The following is a 9,755-nucleotide window of genomic DNA, read 5'->3' as shown; positions in this document are numbered from 1 at the left end:
CTCTCAGACTTGCCCTCAACTTATGAGCCATAGTTGGGCCTATTTTTGATGTGGAAGCATGCACTATAAACTCTTTTTCTGAATATGACATTTGCCTCGTTTTTTTCAATCACTTCTCTTCTCAAGTGGATGGTTGTGAAGTTCATCAAACTGAAAAACTTTATAATCTGGAGTTCCATACACATATTCAAATATAATCTTTGCTTGAAAACCAATAACTCTTGAATTTGAATTTCGTTTCCTCCTAACACCATTTGTCACGGGTGAGGTTACCTGGATAGGTGGATAGTTCCTATCGGTGGAAAATACGCGTCGTGTAAATGGAAGTATGTCACATGGGTGTGACTTGAAATTCATCCATGAACCACTGCTTCTCCATAGAAAATCCATGAATTTGGCTCTGATTCAATGCCAGTCTCCATCGAGAGTTCCCGGATATGCTGGGAATCCTCTCAAGGATGGAGGGTACCCAATTTGTCACAAGATTTCTTTTTCTGTTTGCCACCACGCTTACATATAACATATTTCTTCTTTATAATCTTGTTATCAAACCTTGAATGCGTGCTCAATCTCATATCAAAACCACCAATTTTAGCATACTCATAATACATTTTGATAGCCAACTTTAATGATTTGACTATTAAACCTTTAAATGGAATAAGTTGAACAGGTACATATGACTTATAGACATATTCTCCAATTATATCACCACAATATTGCACAACATCTATTGAACTCGAAGATTCACCACCTAAAAAGTTATAAATCTAAATCAATCTAATAAAATACAATGTTTATTAATGGATTAATAAAACATTCATATATGAATACATAAAATTCACGAGGATTCAAAATATATAAAATAAACATAACTTATTCATATATGAATAAAACTAAAATAATAATAAATTCGAAATTACAATTATCACACGTTTACACATATATGAATAAGAAAACAATTTATTCATATTAACATATTCATATGTCAATAAATGATAATCAACAAAATTAAAAACAACAAAATAATTCAATAACTGATACCTTCAAAAAATGAGTTCTCAACATCTTCTTCTTCACTCTCTGTAGTGGTGTTGATTATGATGGCATGTGCGGAATTAGGAAAGATCTAGTGATTCATCATACAAATTCAAGAACACAAGGAGTAAATAAATCTTTGTAAGCTCTTATTAGATCTAGAAAGATTATACAAAATGAGTTTGTATACAATTTCTCTCTCTAGTCTAACACTCCAAAATGGACTCTTTCATTCTTACATAATGGGAGTCACTCACTTCCTATTTATAGGAAAGACTCAACCCATTTACACATACAAAGAGGAAAGCCTAAACACTACATCCAAGCATGACTTTGCACCCTAACATTCTCCCCCTCAAAGTTAGGAGTGGATGTCCGGCTTTAATCTCCAACGAGCTAGCGCGATCAAGACCAAACTCCCCCTCGAAGTAACACCGGTCTTCAAATCCGCAAATGAATATTCGACAAACCTGAGAAGCTTCGAATACCCATCATTCTCCCCCTTTTTATAATCAAAAAATGATTATAAAACCCACTAAGGATGAGAAGCGCCCGAGGAATAGTCTTCACGATACTTCCCCTTGATGTGTACCAAAAATGAATCACCAAAAATCTTGCACGGAAAAACAATCATGAAAAAGCCACAAAAAATTTTCAATTTATGAAAATTTTGACTTTTTGGGTGAAAAGATTCTATTAAGAATGAGCTGTCATATGGAAATTGTGGAAATGTTTCATATTGGATGGACCATATCGACATTATTATGAATAGATAAGATTCTATTAAGAATAAGTTGTCATATGGAAAATATGGAAATGTATCCATATCGGGAATTGAATATTAAAAATCTATGTCTAGATTAGAAGCTTTTATGCAAAAGGATGTTCAAAGGAATGTACTTTGAGTGAGAGACATCATATCTAAGGAATTGTCTTGTAACAATCTCCGTTAGAAAACTTTGTAATATCATTGGCAATAGAATTTGTGACTTTAGTGCAGTGATATTACGAAAGGATCATTGCATAAAGTGTTAGAATATAGCATATTCTATAAGTAGCAAGAATTTGGTATTTTTACACTTATGAAAAAGGATTTAGAGTTGTGAAATGAGAATGATTAGAAATGTGCTCAATTTGTCTATTTCACAAAGTAAGAACCATAGGTAAACATTGTGTGCATGCTAGGAGCATGGGACAAGTGTAATAATTCAAGTAAGAAATTGATTACCCGAAACGACAAATAATGAGTAATCGATATGGTGATAAATGAAAGGTGTTTTATTTATGCTCAAGGGTTTGAGGCCATATGGGATTAGTATTATTCTTGTGTTTCACATTTACATGTTTTGACTTCCAGAATAATTGAGTTTATTAAGAATAATCGAATTATTCGAACGGGCCACATTCGTTCATATGTTGGAAGTAGGTATGAATGAAGACTGTCATGAATTGGTGTGTGGATTGTCTAAAAGAGTATTAGACATAAGCAAATGTTTGCTGCAACGTTCATGAGTGCTTAGGAATATGATTTGAGCATTGGATTAAACCCACACTCACTTGGATCACTCCATGACTTGTATCACGAGTGATTGGTGAGACGATAACATCTTATATTCTTGAAACCGAGATGTGTGAGTTGTATCTTGCAAATCGGTTGCACATTGATAATATGTAAACGCATTAGTAACTTGGTGTTATAAAACATATTGTTGTGTGTGATTCGGTGAGTGAGTTCAAGCGAGCATTGTATCAAAGTTTTGTCCGTTCCTTTTATCCAAAGAAGGATAAAAGCGATATCTTTGGGCCCCTCGATGGTTTAGTGATGACAAACGTAAATGCTCGGCCGGGCTAGGGCTAATTTGATTTGTTCAATTAGTCAGTTATCATAAATCGGGAATCGAGATATAGTACAAAGAGAATGATTTGAAATCATATCTCATATGATATCTAGAATGGAGGAATATATGATCCCTTATCTAAGGACACGCGTATCTGATAGGATCAGAGTTGACAGCGGTTTTGGAAAGCTACGATTGCAGATCAGGATCTGAAGTCATACGCATAATAGTTGTTAGACTTATCCAAGTGGGAGACTGTTGGATTAGTGTCTAAGTCCATAACTATTTTGGTATGTACTTGACCCGATGGTGCATGGTCCTTTTGGGTTGCCTTCACCAAAGCAACTTGATTGGAGAAATAAATAAAGAGAGAGGTTATTATGATTTATTAATATGTTATAAGAATAATATATTAAAGGAGAAATCATATTTGTTTAATTAATATTGGTCAATAATTAATTAAGAATTAATTTTGTGATCAAATGTAATTAATTAAACTAGAGGGGCTGAATTGTAATTATGTGATAGTTGCAAAATAGGGCAATGGTTATCCTTGTTAAAGGATGGACGAATTCAAGGATAAGGATATCCTTAAAATCGTCCAAGGTCCAAGAGATAGGGATTTTCAAGGCTTATCTTATGGTTGCTTGATGGGCAAGTAACTAGATAAGGATAAGGACTGAAACCCTAATCCCAACCCTATATAAAGACCCCTAAGGCCTTAGGATTTCGTGCACTTGATCCCTAGAGCATCTAGGGACGAATTCTTATACCTCTCCTCTCTCTTTATACCTTCTCCATTTGCTCTTGGTGTTTGTGAGCCATTAGAGGCACTACACTTGTGGTGGTTGCTTTCAAGACTTTAGGTTTGAAGATTTAAGTTGTTATTACAATATAACAACAAGAGGTATGTAATCTAACATTCTTGGTTAATTTCGAAAATAGCAATCATGATTAGGGTTTTATTATGTGTTCATAATGTTGTGTATCTAATAGTGAAAACATAGATCCAATGCTAGGGTTGCATGTACACATAGGATTGTTTGTATAAAACCCAACACTTCAAACTTGCGAAGTTGGGCTACTTTTGTCATTTCGTGAAAATATAAGGGGTCAAATCTGAAACTTTTTGCTTTCTTCCCCACTCATTAAACTGTAAAAGACTTCGCACAAAATTTCATTTTGTTCGCATTTTGACTCCAAAATTGAACAAAACATCAAATGCGAACTCCATTAATCTGAGATTGATTCACACAAATGCGAATATGGTTTGGTTTCGCATCAACAAATCAACTGTATCACCAAATGCGAAATCCAATCCATAAATGCGAACACAATCCTGATCTTTGACTCCAAGCTTGCGAAATCAAAAACAATTAACCAGATGCGAACACAATTGTTTTGATCTCATATGTGAACTCAATGAAGATCTAGATGCGAACTCCACTGATTTCAAATGCGATCCCAAAAAAAATCAATATGTGAATCTTGTTGTCCTTTTATGCGAATATCTCCAAAAAAAAACATTCCAGATTTCAAACTTGATGTTGATTCATCCATATGCGAACTCGATTTCACAAATAAGCAATTCTCAAACATGCGAAATTAGACTAGCATCGATCAAAATCGTCTTCACACATTCGAAAATCGGCTCCAATAATCAAAAATCAATCAAATCGATTTTTCAAATCGTTCAATTCCAGTTCATTCTTCATAACCATCTCCGTCGATTCTGTTCATCTTCAACAGCGACTAGATATCAACTCTAAAAAACAATCGATGAGACCATCTACTCAAAATCGTAAATCATCGATTATCCAAATCATCTATTCAGAGTTCACCTTCAAGCTTTTTACTTCGCATAATCAACTCTTGCATTAACGTTTCTTTTCATTTACCACAAAAAGTTTAATTTCCAAGTCTCGTTCAAGATGCGAACATGATCCATTCACAATGTTCGTTCATCACGAAGACAACTCATCCAAATTCGAAATTAAACTCAAAATTGAACTTGATTTCGACATCCACATCCCAAATACAACCTGTATAAACAAATTTCGGCCTCTAATTCATCAATTCACCTCTTAAATCGCATCTTTTTCACCGTTTGACTTTTTAGAGTCAACAAACCACAAAACAAGAAATCGATTATTCTGATGTCCGATTTCAGATCAAAAAGTGATTTTATCACTGTTCTTCACCTCCTTCATCTGTTCTTTGTACAAGTTCATCAAAATCAAGAACCAATTTGATGATTCCTTCACACAAACTTGTATAGAATCGATTTCATCATGTTCCAAATCACACGAAATCAAAACATATTAACAGATTATCAATCGACATGAACCGAAAGAAAGAGAAAAAACACTTTCGAGAAAACGAGATGAACAATCAGATGCGATCGATTAAGGAGAAATAATAGATTCGTATGAGTTCTATGGTACAACCATTGGAAGCGAATGAGAAAATCAGTGACAAATTCAATGAATCATTCATTGTAAACGATTTTGGGCTTGAATTCAATGAACAATATTCGTGATATTAGATTGGGCTAACGATTTTGGGCTTCAAATCGAGTAAAGAACAGTGAATGATCAAACGAATGGACTTGGCATTGATGAATAGTAATCGATCGAGATTTTGGGCTTCAATATAAACTGATGAACAGTAAACAGATCACTATTTGGTTTTAGGCTTGATAATTATTAAAATCAAGAGTTTTAATATTTAAAATTTTAATTTATATGTCATAAATTCGAAAATTTTAAGAGACATTAAAACTCAATTGTTTTTTGAAAAGTTTCAAAACTTGCCCGCAAGTTTTGGAATTTAAAAGTTGATTAAAAAGGTTTAATTAGGAATGTTAAATTATAAAACCCTAGTATTGTTTTGAAAAGTTCAAATCACACCCTTATGGTTTTATTAATTAATTAAGGTGTATAATTAAAGGAAGTTTAATAAATCCATAAAAAGTTTGTTTTACAATTTAATTGAATTAAAAGTATATTTGTTATATTTGACCACCTAGTATTTTAAAGTGTAAAACACACCCTATACTATATATAACATTAAAAGTCTAACATTATATATATGTATAAGTAAAAGTTAGTCTTACCGTTAGTATGCCTCATTCACGAAGCTGGTCTATAAGGGGTGTTTAAGGAAATTGCCTATAAAATGGCGATTGAATGGGTATCCACTCTTACCCACCACACTCTTGAATAGTGGAGGGTCGTTAGCCGAACGGGTAGGATAGGACAAAAACCTTCCATTATAAGTATAATGAAGTACAAAAGTAACTAAATGTTTTACAAATTCCCAATCTTAGTTACTTAGGCAAAAGTGAATTGATGCAATTCCATGAAATTACACTTTGTACCCTTGCAAAGACGTTAGTGGAGCGTGTGTGGTTTACCGGCACACTAAATGGTTCTAAGCAAAGGTAGCAAAGGGTGACTCAATGTTTGTCATAGTTCGGTGGAGCGTGTGTGGTTTACCGACACATCGAATAGATGACTGTAACATGTGGGGGCACCATGTAAGTTTGCATGGTTATTCACACCCGTTTTGTGATCCTCGGCATCCCAGTCACAAACAAGAGAGGCATATCGAGATTTAAACATGTCATTGAAACGTTCAATGAATCTCAAAGGATCTAGGAGTTTTCATAGATTTTAAACTTAAATTTTTTTTTCGTTTTTCATGGTGGAAATTAGTGAATCGTCATTCACTTACCTTCAAATATTCTGCAACTAGATTACGACACCCCTTTTCTAGGTTGTAGCATATTGTGTTGGGTCCTAGCCTTGGAATTTCATTTGGGTGATCTACCAAGGACTCAATCAATCAACTAACTTGAATTCGTTTTTCTCCCATTTTGTAGATGTCAAAGTTCGACAACTATGGTCTTCCCGAATCCCGTGGAACAAGCATTCCACATGAAGATGATATTCCACGATTCGACCGAGGAACAAGAAATCATGCTTCGCTTCCTCCTCCTCCTCAAATCGTTCTCCCTAACCCCACAAGATCGAAATATTGAAAGGTTCAATATCACTCAATCCCTTTTGGCAAGTAAACATAAAGAAGGAAAGTCAGTGTGTGCACACGTCCTAGGGATGAAGTCACACATTGATAGGTTAAGAATGATGGGATCTGTTGTCGGTGAGGAGATGGCTGTTGATTGGGTTCTTCGGTCACTTCCTAACTCGTATAGTGAGTTCGTAAGAGAGTACTATATGATGAACCACGACATGACCCTTATAGATCTCACCTATATGCTTATTGCTGCTGAATCAACAATGGTTTGGCGCAATAGAAAAGCAAAGTTGATTGGTGAATCTGCCTTCATGGATATAGACAATGGCAACGAAAGACATGCTATGATCGAAAGGTCCAATCATAAGAGAAAGGCAATGTCTGAAGTAGTTCCATGTCCTATTCCAAGAGAGTCAATTTGCTTTTATTGCTAAGAGAAGGGGCATTGGAGACGAAGTTGCCATATTTACCTAAGAGATCTAAGAGATGGGAGAGTCAGAACGTATGGCTCTACTTTAGGTAAAATCCACTATCTAACTCCGTTAAGTTCCTATTCATTGATTCTTAATACATGCTGTGATAAGATTGCATTTGAATGTTTCGCAGGATCGGTGAAAAGAAAGGAAGCTCGATGAGATAGCAAGATGAATCTAATCACAAGAAATGGATCTTGATTGCATGGACTTGAAGATTAGATTTTGAGCTTAGATAGTTATAAAAGAGTTGTTAGACATTTTCTTTATGAGATACATAGTTTTCAATGGATTTTTGCATTGTAAGGACAAATGTTTTCCGCTGCTTTTATAAATAAAATAAATTTTGTTTGACTTATTTTTTTTTATTTCCTGCAATGAAATCCTTATGAAAATTGATGTTTGCATATTTCTACAACGAATGGATATGATTCTTATTTATGTTATTTATGGAAATATCGAGAATTTACCAAATAGGGAAAGTTTCTCATCGCCCAAGTTTCAATTGGACAGAAATTTGGAATCACGCAACTTGGGTGCATGATGAATGAGAAATTTCATATTTGGAAATTAGACTAATTCGTTGACAAAGTGTCAAGTGAAGGACTAGGAGATCGAGTACACAAAGTTGTGTGTTGATCAAGTTCACCATAAGAGTTACAAATATATTCGTCATGATTTACTAAGGTTTAGTAAATATGATTATACTTATACGATTAAGTATAATTTGGAATTGATTAAAAAAAGGTTTAAATCAATAGCAAAACGAATAAGAAGAATCAAGTAGGCAAAAGGATAAAAGTTTCTCCATTCTCAGAAGAAGGGAGAGTACCTTTTATGCTTTATGATAGGTCTTAATGATTAAGAACCATATCTCAATTGATCCTCTAAGTAAGTCTTAGTACAATTGTATGTTCAAGAAGAGGAATCAAGGATTGAAGAAATGGTTAAATCAAGAAGTCAATCAAACTTCATTCCAATAACAAGTCTTAAAGTTAAGATTGTGACAATGAGTGATAAGTATTAAGAAGGTTTATAACATTCATCAAATGTGGAAAGTTGTGACGTCTTGGATAAGACAAAGACCAACTAGGTCCAATTTATGAAGTGTTTTGATAAAAGCTACACTAACTCTTGAATATTTGTTTGTCAAGAAATGGTTATTGACAAAAGAATCTTATATGTCAAGGAGTCAGTGGGAGTTTTAATGGTCTTGAAAAGTTTCAAGAACAAATCAAATAAACCTTACCAATCATCACTAGCACACGAGTTGTGGTTTACAACCTATCGTGTTGACATTTTTTATTTCTATGCCATTCCAATTGAGCTAATTATGCATGTGAGTTCTATGAGTTCTCATTTTGAACGCATAAAAGGCAAGGCACCTTAATCAATGAAAGGTACATTGATAGGAAAGGGTGAGCTGCTTAACTACTTGGAAGACGTGGTGGGCAGCTGTGCTACCATAAGGCAAGAAATCAAGATTAAGAAATTTCGATCCATATGAGTTTGAATTTGTCGTAAACTTTGTTTTTAACAAATTCACATGGATAGGAACACATACACTGTTTAAATCTAAGTGTCATAAGGTTTCCTCCTTCATGAAAATGATTGTGAGGAAATGCTTTCACTAAGAAAGATTTTAAGAAGATAGTGATTGTAAAATTGCATTCTCAAATTCGATCATGGTTACGGTATCCCTTTCCATGATTTGATTTGTGGGGTTTGGCAGTTAGTCTTAATTGTTTAGACACACATATGAACTATCTAAGGCAAAGGTGTATAAGTTCAAGAAGCCTTGATAAAGGATTATCAAAGCATTAAGTATTAAAAACATGAACTTAAGAAATTCAATAGGTATTGTTTTTCTGAAAGTTAAGATGTTTATAAATACATGTCGAAGCTAGTGGGAGCATAAGTGTTATGTTTGATAGTAATCATCATGATAGTGGGAGCATAAAAGTTATGATTGTATGATGGAAAGTATTGCAAGTTGGCAATATTAATTATAGAAAACAAAAGTTATACCTTGCAAAGTCGTAAGGGTTGTAAAGTTGTTTTGCTATAATTAAGGGAGAGAATATTATGCTTCATTTCAAATCTAAAGGATTAGGTTGAGAAATGTTGATAAATTTAGTCAAAGGTACAAAGTGTGTTCTTAAAATTTCGATTATGATTACAGCATTCCTCTTCACAATTCGAATTTTGAGAACATAGCAAATAAAACATTGTGCGTCGTGTCCCATACGCTTCGGGTATAGGATCGATTACAAATTCTTTAATGTTTGACCATTCTAAAATTTTCCAAATGTCTAGTGCATTTAGAGGAAAAAGGGACTAGAATCGGTTTTGACTAACATAATTAAACAAC

The sequence above is a fragment of the Lactuca serriola genome, chromosome 5 (assembly GCF_051521515.1).
Source record: "Lactuca serriola cultivar US96UC23 chromosome 5, Lser_US96UC23_V15, whole genome shotgun sequence".
Classification (NCBI taxonomy): Eukaryota; Viridiplantae; Streptophyta; class Magnoliopsida; order Asterales; family Asteraceae; genus Lactuca; species Lactuca serriola.
This window is presented reverse-complemented; position numbering follows the sequence as displayed.